The following is a 14644-nucleotide window of genomic DNA, read 5'->3' as shown; positions in this document are numbered from 1 at the left end:
ACATTTTTAGTATCACTAAAAATAAAAATAATTCGTCGATAAAAGCCTAAATTATTTGAATTTTTTATTTTTTCAGACCTAATATCGTCGCCAAATGTGAACCATTTGTACAAACATTTTGTCACTTCCATGTATCATTTTTATTTTTTGCTAACATTCAATCGAAACACAAAAAAAAAACATCAAATATCAAACAAGAAAAAAATATTCATTAAATATAAAAAGGAAAATTTACATCTTTTTGTACATAAGTTTTGACATGGTCAAAATATAGAAAAATAGTCTACCATCCTCTACAAGTAATTTTGTTAAGTCTAAACTGTGTCTATAAAACGGTAGAACGTCATGTTACTGGCCAGATTGAACAATTGCCGATCTCTTGTAATAGAACCAACCTTTAGCATTTTTGCAAGTCCATCTGCAAAAAAACAAATAAATAAATAAAATATAAATTCCTTCACAGACTTGAATATAGTTTGGTGCTAAAGACGTCAAAAAATAACAACCAGATATTAAGAACCAGTAAAAAATAATACAAACTAAGAGCTTGTAAGTCCATCATGCATAAATTATATAGTGCATACATGGAGGGTTGATCATGCATGTGCAATAACGAATAATATGGATATAAAGGATAAAAACAGTTATAAGTTAGGCAAGGAATTCATTTCAACCAAGCCTTCACAATATCATCACCAAGGAACTAATTCTACTGAACAAAGTAATTCAGCTTTAGAAAATCAGACCACAACTAGAACATCCAATTAGTATACCATGAGCACTATCGTCTTCACTAGAAAGTGTCAAATAGACAGGGCATGACAAAGTCAATTAATCCTCAAAGAATTTAGACATTACGACAAATGGTAATACAGACAAATAGCAGCAAGATTAATAGAAGACCCACACTAGTCACTCTTAGTTTAATCACATTACACACTCTAAACTCTTTATCTCCTTCATTTAATGAAAGTTTTGAAAACAATACATGCTCAAGTGTTTTGTGTGAATCAACATACCTATAGGTCAGTAACTCCTTGTTTTGCTCCCTTATAAAGTCCTTAGGGCAAGCCTGCCACCGCATTAAGTAGAAAAAAAAAATTAAAACTCAAATTCAAGATTTAGTTCATATCACCCCGCCGAGAAGCTTAACCAAATATGAGAAAATTTATAAAAGTAAGTGGAAAGAAAATCCAAAACAAGCGTGTTGCCTAGAGAAAAATGTTAAATGTTACTATATCCAAGACTGCTACAAGCCCACAAAAAGCATGCTAACAGTAGAGAAAAATGTTGCTATTGTTAAGCCAGTTCCCCATGTTAGTAATAAAGAGAAACAATTATAGGTAGTAACTTTACATGAAAAAAATTCAATTTATTGACATTCCTAAGAGAAAATTGTTGATCCTATCCATTTAGCCTAGAAGATATTGGTTGTTTGTAGCATGGTTGCATGGATAGCAAGCTATTGGAAGGAAAGAGAAATCACCAAAGACAAAAACTAGTGAACCAATTTCTAAACCTTGTACCACGAGATTTAGCACTCCTTTTAAACCTTACCTTTATTTTTAAACCTTGTACCACAAGGTTTCTTTTAGTCCCTTTGATTCTCCCTGACCAGTACCTAGTTACTACGTGAAAGTGTAAAACCCAGGTGAACCCATGCCCTTAAACACTTGTACGTGACCATACTATTACATATTTGACCTGACCTACCGTATCAACCCCTTCTATGTGAATATGTACAAAATCATGTGACAAAGATTTAGATGCCATGTTTGAAGGCCACATGTCAAACTAAGAGTATGCAATGTAAGGAAACCATGTTGTTATTGACATTCCAATTTCATTCATCCATTAATTATATATATAAGAACACAACTAATCCTCTTACAATTATAAGAACAAAGAAAAGTCTTCTCTAAAACAGACAACTCGAGAACTAACCTTGTTTTAGAATGAGTTAGCTCAGAGAACTTATGAATTTAAGGAACCTCAAAATCTCCTCCAGGTTAAAGAGTCAGAACTAGTAGAGGCAAGGCTTCAAATCCAGCATCTACATTCTGAGCTAGCATCCATTAAGCTTCAATTAGAAGAAAAGGATTCTGATCTCTTTGATGCACGTAAAAAATTATCGACTTAAGTGGTGAAACTAGCTTGGTGAAGGAACAGCTTAAGCGAGAGAAGAGCAAACTTACTAAATCCTCTAAACTGCTACAGGAGAAAAGACGAACATGTTTATAGGATACAACACGAAATGGGCGATACAAAGTCAAGTTCTCGGAAGCTGCAACATGAGTGGAAAGGCTCACAAAGCTCACCCGACCACCGGGTTAATTCTATGAAGGACGAAGAGGATAATTCCTTGAGTTGTTTTATGAAAGAAATCCAATTGCCCAAGATGGAGTATGAGCTACTGCGGCAGAACACAAGAAGCCAACAGCTACGCTTTGAGTTGCAGAAAAACAGTTTAGGAACAGAGCTATAGATGGCTAGGGGCGGTTTTAAGACTAAAAAGAGATGGAAGTTCCGGCAAAGAGGGGCCCTTACGGTAAGAGATGAGGAAATGAAAACAGTTGTTAGTAAACCGGATGAAAAGGAGATGCAACTCGTGAAGATGAAGCAAGAGACACCGGGGCGACCCTAATGGTCTCAACAAAATATATGCACTTGCTCGGGAAAAGGTCGAAGTAAGAGTGTAGGAGATTTGGCACTTGAGTCTATGCAACTGGAAGCTGAAACTGCAACTAGTGCACTCCATAGCATTGGCAACATGGTTGGGGAACTTTGGAAACAAGCCGGTTTAGGCACTGACTCCAAAGCTGAAAATATCATCTTCTAAAGCTGGTTTAGGGGAGATGAGTCTTTTGTGGAATCTCAAAGACAAGTCGCCCAGCTCTAAGCTCTAACTGAGCAACTTGTAAAGGAGGCAGGTATTTTTGGTGCCATAGTCGTACGAACTGTTATTGACATACTTAGTTGTGCTTTTGGATGCAGAAAGGAAACCTTCGAAACCTTTCAATACGATCCCAGATTGACTAGAATCGTGTAAGTAGATAATTCACAAACCCATTTTGAATGACATAGTGAGCAACAAACTGAATGTACTATGAATTCATACTACAATCAAGGACAACATACCCTGAAACTTCGACAAGAGTAAGTTTAATGCATGTTGGTGCTCGTTGATTCTTGTTTGTTGGGCATTTCATCCTCTGCCCTCGTCAACATACAATCTGAAAACAAACCAAACAACACCATAGGGAGTTGTGATACACACCACGTAATAAAGGCATGCAATTAAGTAGAAAACCAAACTAAAAAATTCACACAAGATTTTGACTAATTAGAGAGAAATCTTCTACCTCAACTTACAAATTGAATGAAAAAACCAACTATGTCCCAATACTCCAAAGCCTAGCACGAAATTCAAATTCCAGAATCCAAGCTGTTCCAAACATCACGCACAAGAAAAATTAAAAGGTGGAGTAGTAGGTAATTCACAAGCAAACAAACATATTGCCAAACATTATCTATATGTACTAGGACACCATTACTATGCTATTAAATTGCTAAGAATAAAACCACTGAATTCCTTTTAAAAAGCAATTATAACCCACACAAAATTAAGGCCTTTCTTCTACTTCAATCGCAACCCAGATTCAAATCATATCATACAATTATATTTTTGCCGCTGGGTAGTGAAGGAACTGGAATTGAACAAAAAAAATCACAACTTTCCAATCTGAACTATCTACAAACAAGTTTAATGATGAAGCTTACCAAGCTTTGGTTGAACGAATCACGAAGGGAGAACAAATCGAACAAACCTCTTCTGCTCTCATTTTGTTCCAATCCTATTTAGAGGCGAGTGGATCTCTTGCACTTTGACAAAAAAAAATTGAAGCAAACTACAAGGATAAATTAAATGGAATTGAAAAGGTTACCTTTGAGGTGGGAGAGAGGGGGTAAGAGATGGTTGGGAGGAAGAGTCAGATGTAGGGTTTCTTTCTTTCATTTTTTCTAATTTTCTATATTGTTTGAATTTTTATTTTTATTTTCTCTTTATTGATTTTACGGAGTGTTGTTTTGAATTTTTGACTCAAAAGTTAAAACAATAAGCGGGAATACCGAAACCATTGGTGCTGGAAAATTGGAAAGAATATTTTCGACGAAAACAAGTGTCACTAAAGATACCCAATTAGCTACAATCCCTCCAAGCGTCGAAAATGCTATGACAAATATCGACGATTTTATCAACACTGAAGCTTACAAAGTATTTAACCACACTCTTATTGTCGCCGAAAAGTTAGCTGCAATTTTCATATGTCTCACGGTACTATTTACTGACGATTAAATTGTGGCCAAAGTCATTAGTTCACCTTAAGACAGAAAATTATTACCGACGATAAAAAGTGTCGCTGATAGTAATTATTGCCTACGTTTTTCTATCATCGCTAAAAATTTCGTCGCTGAAAGTGCCATTTGTTGTAGTGCATGCCAAGATAATTTGCCAGGCTTCACGCCATTTATCATCTATGCGTGCTAACCTATTAAGCGCTACTTGGTCAGATGGGGTGTAAGGTGCAACCTGATGAGGTTGTACCCTCCACCCTTGCCAAGTCATTGCACGGAAAGATCAAATAATACAATTGGTGGGTCTCACGATGTAAACCCCAACCCAATCCGTGAAACGGGTACAAAAAACAGGGAAGAAACATAGCATAATACGGCAAACTAAAACAGGCATAAGAAGGTACTTATGCCTCATGCTATGGGCTCGTGCTAAACTAGAAAGTAAGGTTCAGGGGAGCGTCATAGAACATATACGCCCCGGCTAAAGCAAGGAAAATGCTGCAAGTGGCTTCCTTCACGTAAGAAAAAACCATTCCCCTAATATGTTTAGCATGATCCAAAACATAACAAAGGCTCCACGCTCATGCACGCTACTAAAAGGCCAGTATTCCCTTTGGTCCTCGATACGAAAAATTCTTGCCCCATAAGCCTCATGCAAAAACTCATAGGTATAGACATACATGTTATCTACCCAATAGCCCCATGGGTCTTGTATTTCAGCGGGCATAGCAAGTCCAAGAACAAATGCTAGTAAAAACCTAGTAATTTCCATTGGTTCATCCTCAATGGTGATGGAGAACACTTGTTCTCCATTCGGTCTATCAAAGAACACGCAATTATCATAAAAATACGATGTAAGTGTGGGAGAATAATGTTCATCAGGTCTTACCATTAGCGGTCCCAGCCAACGTGTATGATCACCTCGCGAAACCAAGCACCATAGGTGGTGCTTTGGAATAAGTCTTTGAAAGATTGCTCGGGTATGACTTTAGGAGATGTCATCTCAAAAATACCCTCTGGAACAGCTGCAACGATCCTGGAACAAGCCACAAAAAATTTGAAATTTTTCGTGCTCACCGGGGTTAGGGCACGGGGTGCGCTCTGCCTAAGCCTGTGGAGGGCGCGGGTTGCGCTCTGATAATTTTGGACTTACGGTGTTTTGAGGGCGGGTCACGCTCAACCTATGCCTGGTGATAAGAGCCCAAAACTGTAGTTTTAACCCCTTAATAATCATACTGTTAGACCAATTATGTGAATAATAAGTAAGAGTTAATACTGATTACGTGTTTTTATGCATTTCAGCTTCAAGGTCCATTATGTGCGAAATGTGCCACTTTAGCGAGATAAAGGAGCAAAAGTCGCTGAGAACTTCCGAATGCCATATCTTTGGACTCGGACCTCCGGATTGAGGCCTACCTTATGTCAAAACGACCGGCTCGGAAAGAGCTTTGCAATGGTCTAAGCCTTGACCCAATCAGAGGAGCAGAAGTGGACGAAAAGTCTGTGGAAGCCAACTGCAGCTGAAGAGGCCTTTTTGGACTAAAGAAATTGGGTTTTGGGCCCGATTTTCCGGCCCAAAACATGGCTCCAAGCCCATGCACGATTTTTGGATCTGGAAGTATAAAAACAAAAGCTTGACTCTTTGTTAATGGCAGTTAGGTTAGGAAGCTAATGTTAATGGAGTTTAGGGTTAGAAAAAGTTAGATCTAGATTACTTAATTACTTAGTTTTCATTCTTTGTTTTAGATTAGTTATTTAAATCATTGAATATCATTCATTAGATAAATAAAATAGTTGTTATTCATTCAATCATATCTTGTTCTTATTGTTCTATTAGATAAATAAAGTTAATTAGTTCTCCATAATCTAGTTTCATTTTCATTTATTTATTAGCTTAAATCCTTAGATTTACTTATTTGTCATTATTAGTTTAATTCAATTATTGCATGAGTAGTTTCAAATTGAGTTTAAAACAAATAAAGTTCAAATCTTTATATTATGTCTTGTTTAGATTCAATTGTTGGGAATGGTAGAATAGAAAATTCACATCAAATCATTACTCTCACCATTGTTCCCTTTGGATTTGAGTAGTTGAATTCTATTTAGTCTTGATAGATTGAGAGTGGAACGAATCCTTACTCGTTGTATTGCATGATTATGTTTTGAGAGTAAGAAGAATTGATTTAAACGTAAGAACGGTAGGATTATGTATTAGTGTTCTTATTAACATTAATATTAGTGTTTTATTGTTTTTACGGTTATCAAATGGCATTATCTTAATCTCGTTCAAGACAAGAATTCAATTGCTTAAATCCAAGGGCAATCCCCCATTCTCTACCCACCCACCCTTTTAATTTTTCATTCTTATTTCTTGAATTTTCGGAAATGTTCAATTTTTTTTCAAATTTAGGGAATCTTGCGGATTCACAGAGAAAAACACTGCGGTGAAGGTATTTCTAAATTTTCAAAAATTCTGAAAATTTTCATACATATTATTTAATGTGTTGTTGATTTACTGGAATATTTTCAGATTTTTCAGAGTTGGTTTACCTTGTAAAACAAATACGATCTTTACAGTACTGCATTTCAGTTTTCACACCGTATGTTCTTGAAAAACAGACAAGTAAGGTTACTTAAGGAGTTCTAAAAATTCTATAATTTTTACAGGAGTATCTATCCTAATCCAGGAGTTTGTAGTAAAAATTTGATGAGCTTTTGATTTGTTTTGACCTCCTAAATAGTAGAGTGTTTCCAGTGTGTTTCTGCAGTGTTGCAAACACTTAATATCTGGAACACCATCCAATAAGGAGAGGTTGTAGAACTCCAATTGCTCTAAACTTTTTACAGGAACAACTAGAATCTCTCAGGAGTCTCCAGTAAAAATTTGGAAATTTTTGGATTTGTTTTGATGGGTTAACCATTCGGTTGTTTGTATTGTGTCCGAAAACGGTTTCACAAACTTTGGAGGGCTGTAGAGGGACTTTCACTGCTCCGATCGATCTGAAATTTTACAGGCTACTTGATAGACGTCTTAGCAAATTACTGTAAAAATTTCAGATTTTTTGGAGTACGATAAAAGGCCTAAAACTTGAAAACCCTGGAGCGCGCCCGCGCCATGTTGAAGCGCGACCCGCCCATGTTGAAAGCGACCCGCCCATGTTGAACTTACCTTGCCTATTCACCGTAATTTCAACTTACCTTTGAGCTACCCGCCGCGCCAACAACAAGGAAAATTCATCCGAACAGCCCAATTTTCATAGGTAAATGCATATTTTATTCCTTAAAGTTATTAAGTGTTTCTAACTTGTTAAATACACTTAAATCGCAGTATACAAGACGCTATTCAAACGCCAAGCAAGGAGGCATTCGTGTACTCCTTCTTCCACTCCTCGCCTCTTACGTCGGAGGAGTTTTAATTCTAGTATAATCAGGCTTGTTTTTCATAGAAATAAATACAACACGCCTATCTAGAATTTCACACACTACACTTGCATCAATGGCTAAAGAACAAGAGACTCCTCTCTCTTTTTTTTTATAAAGCCCTAAACGATGGCCCTAAGTCGCATCGTTCTTGCAAACCCTAGTGGGGATTTTCGAATCCCCTAATATATTTAACTTGTTACCGGTTTTTCATGGTTTAGACCACGAAGCCTTTACCAGCACATCGTGGGGATAGACCAAAGTTCTCACTACATTCCATCATCCTAGCGTAAGTCTAGATCAAGTTAAACTTAGGGTGTTTCCTTTTACCCTAGCCGACAAGGCGGCGTCTTGGTTAACTGCCCAAACGCCAAACTCGTGGACTCATGGGCTCAACTTGTTCAATTGTTCATGAAACAATTTTACCCACCACTTGAAGACAGATGAAATGCTTCACAAGATTCATTTCTTCACCAAAATCCTCATGAATCCTTTTCAGAGGCACGAATCGTTTCATCGATCTTCTCATTGAATGCCCAAGATCATAATCTTGCGAAAGACACGCTTTGTTCGTGCTTTCTTCAAGGGGGCTTTCACATTATCATAAGGAGGTTCTAGATATCATGGTAGGGGGTAGTTTTCTTAGTAAAGGAGCCTTGGAGGCTTATACATTCTTAGAAGATCAATCTAAGAGGAACAACAATTGGGGAGGTAACGATTCCTCCCGGCCTCTCTCCTTCTTCTCTTGAGGTTAAACATGATCCCGAAAGCTTAAAACTCTTATCGATTCCCTCACTAAAAGGTAAATGCCATCTCTGTTCAACAACAACCCACTCCAGTCATGAACATTAACTCTACTCGTTGTAATGTGCATTTTGTAGTCTTGAGCATTCCGACTTCTATTGTCCTCTCTTGTCTATACACAAACACCACCACAACCATCACACTTCAACCAGTTAACTCAACACCAAGGACAAGGGAACTTAGGTGACCGAGAATAGAGGTTTAGTACCCATAACCCATAACTATCAACATCAAGACATGAACGCCAACAAGCTTTAATTCCAATACAACCATCTACGGACAAAAGTAGTAGTGACCTTGTTGGAGAAACAAAATCAAATTATGCAACAAAACTCCAACTTAATGAAAGATCGGCATGATCAAAACTCTAATATGATGAAACAAACGATGCAAATGATGCGATCTTTGTGCCAAAAGGTTATTGACATGTCTTCTAACCAAAATAATAACCAAACCGGCGTGTTTCCAAGTCAAGCAAAGCCTAATCCTAAGTCAACAAACACCGCTTTTGAAATAAAAGTATTTACGGTAATGGTAATATAAACCAAAGGGGACTCACAGTGGTCACTACCGCCCGTTCGTTAGGCGGTAGTTGATAACCAAGTGACTATGCCTAAAGATTACCCACAAACTAAAAATGATACCATACCACATACTATAATAAACTCAAGACCCTACAACCTGTAGTAGAAGTACCGGTTAAACCACAACCAAAAGGGAAAACATTACAAGATCCAATAATAGAAAGTGAAGACCCTACACCTGTAGAGGTTCCAATATGGATACCTAGATGGAAAAACGGATAGAGATAAAGCAAAGCCTAATAATACTTTTATCCCTTCACGTAAAAATAGCGATAAAGCACCATATCCCCAAAGACTAGTTGTGTTTAAAAATGGCGAGAATTTTGATGAGATTAGGGAAGTGTTTAAAAATTTGACTATAAACCTACCTTTTCTAGAAGCTATAAAAGTTTACACGGACACGCTTAAGTTTCTAAAGAGTTGTGCACCAAGAAGGAAAACCAACATACCCCGCGAAGCATTCTTAACCCGAACAATATCCCTCTTTATCTGAACATAACGGAATTGTTAAGTACAAGGACCCCACGAGTCCCTCTTTTGTCTAATGCACCTTAGGTGATACCTTTATAACAACCTTTATTATTAGACACGGGAGCGAGTGTTAACTTACTCCCTTTTTATTTATATAAACAACTAGGTCTAACAATACTTCAACCAACCAAAATGACTTTGCGGTTAGCCGATCGTTCTATTAAGTATCCCAAGGGTGTAGTTGAAAATATTCTCGTTAAAGTTCGGGATTTTTACTATCCAAATTTACTTTGTTATTCTTGACCTGACGAAGTTGCTCATGATTCCATTCCCATCATCTTAGAATGCCCTTTCTTGGCAACCGCCAATGCCCAAATCAATTGTCGGGATGGCTCAATGACTCTTTCTTTTGGAAATCTTTACGTAGAAGTTAACATGTTTAGACAAAAACAGGGACAACTAGGTTTGCCTATAGAAGGAGAAGTGAAGTCCATTGAGAGTTTTGTACCTCACATTAGTCGCGGTGACACTTTAGTCCCCACACTAGTAGATACCCCTCTTATGGAAGAAGACAAGGATCACAATTTCTACTCCCCTAGGCGTAGATAACATCAAGGAGGATTTCCTTCGACTCTTTTGCAACCCTTCTTTGCGCCTCAAGGAGTTCTCTCTATTGACATCCATCCATCTCTTGGCCCATGACGGAAGAAGAATTTTTAAGCCCTCTATCCCAAATTGATTCTTCTTACCTACCTATTGAGGAATGTCTTGCATATCTTAAGGCCTCGATGATATAGACTTAAGAACACTAGTTGAACACCATTCACCCACCTCACATCCTCATGTCACTCATTCACCTTCCATCCACGAATGTTCCTCGCCCTCTACCTTTTCAAAGAACCATTGAGTTTGTACTTGACCTTGGCGTTTCTCCTATGCTTCATAACTATCTAAAACCAACCGGTGAAGAAGTAACACCCAAGGATAAGCCGCTTTTTTTTTTCATTCTTCCCCCCCTTTTTCCTTCTAACACTTATCCACATTCCAAGTATTTTCCAAAACCATTCATTTTACTCCGCGATCATTCACTGGACACCTTCTTATTCAACTAAGTTCCCAGTAGAAAGTTTTGGAGCTTGATTACGTTTGGTGGTGCATTCCATGTTAACTATTTATGGAAAGATCCACAATTGTTTAGATTATTGATATATGGGAAACTGCATGTAAATACATATATATCACTTTAAGTCTAGGGAATCGACTTTAAAAGACCCGTTTTTAAAACAAATTTTTACAAACCCTGTTTTTCAAAAATTTGTTTGGGGAATAAGGTGTTTGGTTTTTCCATTCTTGATCACTCAAATTCCTATTCTTACCCCACCTCACTCCCTTGAAGAGTAGCTAGATTTCTTCTTGTTTGTTGTTTTGATGTTGTTTTATTATTTTTAGTAGATAGGATATTACGTTGTTAAATTCCGTAGTTAACTTTGAATTTGGTAGTTAAATGTTGTTTGAATTTCAATTTTAATATAATGTGGTTCTTTTCAAATTGTGCATGGATTTTAGTGATAATCCCACCTTCCGAATTGTTTGGGGGTGGTATTATTTATTATATCATGATTTGTAGAAGATCCTCCATTTTAGAGTTTGTTTTGGAGTGAAGGTTGAGAATATTGTCGTAATTGGCATACCTATGATTAGATGTGGTGGTAGGATGAAAATCTAAGAGAGTTTAGAAGTTACTAGTCTAAATCCGATTATGAAAGATATTAGGGTTGTTATAGAATCAAGAATATGAGTTGTTTCCGTTTTCGGGTTCGGAAATTTTATTGTTTCCGGAAATTGCCTTAAAGTTTTTTTTTTTTGGCAACCTACCGATTCGTTTTAACAATTCAAAACCTATATAAACTTCCTTCTTTCTACACTAACAAACCACAATACATTCCACCATCATCCCGCACCATCCACTCCAAGTTTTACTTTCTTTTTCATCTAAACTCCAGTTTCAGCCCTTCAGAGCGCGCCTGCGCCCTTCACATTTTTGGAAAATTTAGTTAGAGCGGCCACCAGCCTTAAGCTTGTAGACCACCATCATCTATCGGACCTAGAAAGCGCTAGGCGCCGCTTAAAGTTGAAAATGACCAGCGCCAAACACCGAATTCTAAAATTTCAGAGCGCTGACGACTTCCTTCTATAATCTGGCCAGCGCCAGCGCCGACTTCCGTGGACGAGAAAAATTCCAGTTTTCTCGGGTAGTTTCCGAGATTATTCCGCGGCTATTCTAGAGCGTAATTTTGAGATGACATCTCCTACATTGATACGGAACAATCTTTCGAAGATTTGTTTCAAAGCACTACTTATGGTGCTTGGTTTTGTGAGGTGATCACACCGCGTGGCTGGGATTGCTTATGGTTCTTGCAAGCATTTGTTCTTGGACTTGCCATGCCCGCTAAAATACAAAACCCATGATGCTATTGGGTAGATAATATTCATGTCTACACTTATGACTTTTTTGCATGAGGCTTATGGGTCCGACAATTTTCCGTGTAGAGGACCAAGGGACATATAATGTAGCCCTTGGTAACTTGTCCCTTAATGTGATACGGTAAAGTTCTTTATCATGCTAAACATATTAGGGGAGTGACATTTTTCTTCCGAATAATGCCACTTGCGATGTTTTCCTTGCTTTAGGCGAGGAACGCTGCTATATGACCTTCCTAAGACCTTAATGTCTAGTTTAGCACGAGCCCATATCATGAGGCATAAGTATCTTCTTATGCCTATATTAGTTTGCCGTATTATACTATGTTTCTTCCCCTGTTTTTTTGCCCCTTTCACGGACCGGGTTGGGAATCGACATTGTAAAGACCCACCAATTCTATTATTCGATCTTTCCGTTTTAATGACTTGGCAAGGGTGGAGGATACAACCTCATCGGGTTGCACCTTACACCCCATCCGACCAAGTGGCGCTTTAATAGGTTAGCAATCATAGATGATAAATGGCGTGAAGCATGGCAAATTATCATGGCATGGCAGGGCCTTGAAGAAACCTCACTTCTTTATAGAAGAGGAGGATGACGAAAGTAAACGGAGTGGAGGTAAGTTTTTAGTTTCAGTTAGTGTGCCGCTATGTCCCAAGCAATTTAATTCTGTTAACCCCATAATGGGTGGAACTCTTATAGAGTTGCGTCAGTTTTTTTTTTTTATTTCCTATATTAGTATGTTCTAACCTTGTTTTGCAGATGTTCCAGAATTTCACGCATTTCCATGGTATTTTTCTACCCTCTTTATTTAAATGCTTTGAGGACAAAGCATGCTTCTTGTTTTGGGGGCATAGAAATCACGTGTAATTAAGGCATCCTGTTAGGATATAGATATGTATAATGTGCACTTGTTTTCTAGTTAAAATTTCAAAATTTCAAAAATATAAATAAAAAGTATGCTATACACTTAGGAATATTGGTATTGTTTTCTTTCTCCATGCTCTTAACAATCTAGAAGTCTCAATAGGCATTGCATCGAAATAATTGTTAGAAACTTAGGTTAATATGTAGGTAATAATCTTTGCATCTATCTATAAATTTATTACATGAGTATCTATGATTGTTAGCGATAAGTTTCTCGAAATCTAGGCTAGAGTACTTATTCTACAAATCCTGTGAGAATATAGCCTAAAAGCCTTATATGAGCGAAACATTTGAGAAATGACACAAGGGAGAAGTAAAATCCGGATAGAGAAATCACACGTCCACTTGCTTGATCACTAAACCATATCCTAAAAAGTGAATTTAGGCCCTCTTTGGATCGATATAGCCGAAATTCAAACCTATGAATTATTTTCCGCTAATTAAGCCCCTCTGAGCCTTTCTTTAGCCTTCCATAAACCACAATTCCTTTACCACATTACAAAAACAAAACAAAATAAAAATCAACCTACCCAATTTAGAATAAGTCCGAGAATAGAATGAGGAAGAAAGAAGAAGAGAAAAACACATTGTAAACAAAAATTAGTTAGTTGCTTCAGAAAATAAAGAAAAGAAGTTTCCATCCAAAGAGAAAAAAAAAAAAAAAAAAAAAAAAAAAAATAAAATAAATAAAAAAAAACTCGAAAAATAGAATAAAAGGGAGTCAAAGCCCAAAGAAAAATAAAAATATGGCTAAGGATGGAAACAAAGTGTAGAAACAAAAGTAAATAACAAGGTTTTCTCTAGTTACATAATATGAAGACTCTATTATCTCAGGACTTGTCCTCTAGAATATCCATTTCCTTCCTTCTTAAACCATCTCCTAATCCCATGACACCTAATAAAGACCTCAGCTCAATTAGGAATAGGTTAGTGTGATAGTAAGTGGCGATGTGTTTTGATCGACCCCGCTTCCTTGTTGTCATTGAGATTGTAAGGTAAAGTGTGCCCACTTGCACACCCTGAGAGTAGCTGAAACTTGAGTGGAAAAATCGAGTGGTTTTGTCTTGACATTTATGTGAGGACCTACTTAAGGGCCTATTCGAGGAGTTTTAAACGGACCGCTATTACATTTCATAGTATTACTCATTGTTATATGTTTATTTTAGATGATTGATTATTATGCATATATTAGCTTAGGGTTCTGACCGTTATTCTTATGTAATTGCTAGAGAGATGTATAGATAGTTGAGCATGAATAAGGAAACAATAGTTTTATTTCTTAGTCGTTGTAGTATAGATGAAGTTTGTGAGTACCTTCATGGAAAACTCTCCGCGAGGCTATAACTTCGTCCACTAGGGAATTCCTAGTGGTTTAAAGGCCTTGTTGCATATGGTCAATGCAATCGCACTTTCAGTGAAACGAGAGTAGTTAGAACTCCATTTTGGTCACTTATTCTAATTTCTCATCTTTGCTTGAGGACAAGCAAAATCTTTGTTTGGGGGTGGTTTGATAAGAGCCCAAAACTGTAGTTTTAACCCCTTAATAATCATACTGTTAGACCAATTATGTGAATAATAAGTAAGAGTTAATACTGATTACGTG

At 37.2% G+C, this 14644-nt stretch overlaps 1 long non-coding RNA gene and 1 pseudogene across 1 annotated transcript; one reads left to right on the top strand and one right to left on the bottom strand.

The window, feature by feature from the left end:
- Positions 1-212: 212 nt before the first annotated feature.
- LOC147513220 (uncharacterized) lies at positions 213-4393 on the bottom strand. Its single transcript, XR_015217360.1, has 5 exons — positions 3781-4393; positions 3363-3445; positions 3139-3233; positions 1020-1072; positions 213-418 (listed from the first exon to the last, which is right to left on the bottom strand). It is a non-coding gene; the product is annotated as an uncharacterized LOC147513220 (long non-coding RNA).
- LOC147513221 (uncharacterized) lies at positions 1269-3147 on the top strand (annotated as a pseudogene).
- Positions 4394-14644: the final 10251 nt, after the last annotated feature.

The sequence above is a fragment of the Coptis chinensis genome, chromosome 3 (assembly GCF_015680905.1).
Source record: "Coptis chinensis isolate HL-2020 chromosome 3, ASM1568090v1, whole genome shotgun sequence".
NCBI classification, from domain to species: Eukaryota; Viridiplantae; Streptophyta; class Magnoliopsida; order Ranunculales; family Ranunculaceae; genus Coptis; species Coptis chinensis.
The sequence above is the reverse complement of the archived record's forward strand: the minus strand, read 5'-3'. Positions and strand labels throughout refer to the sequence as shown.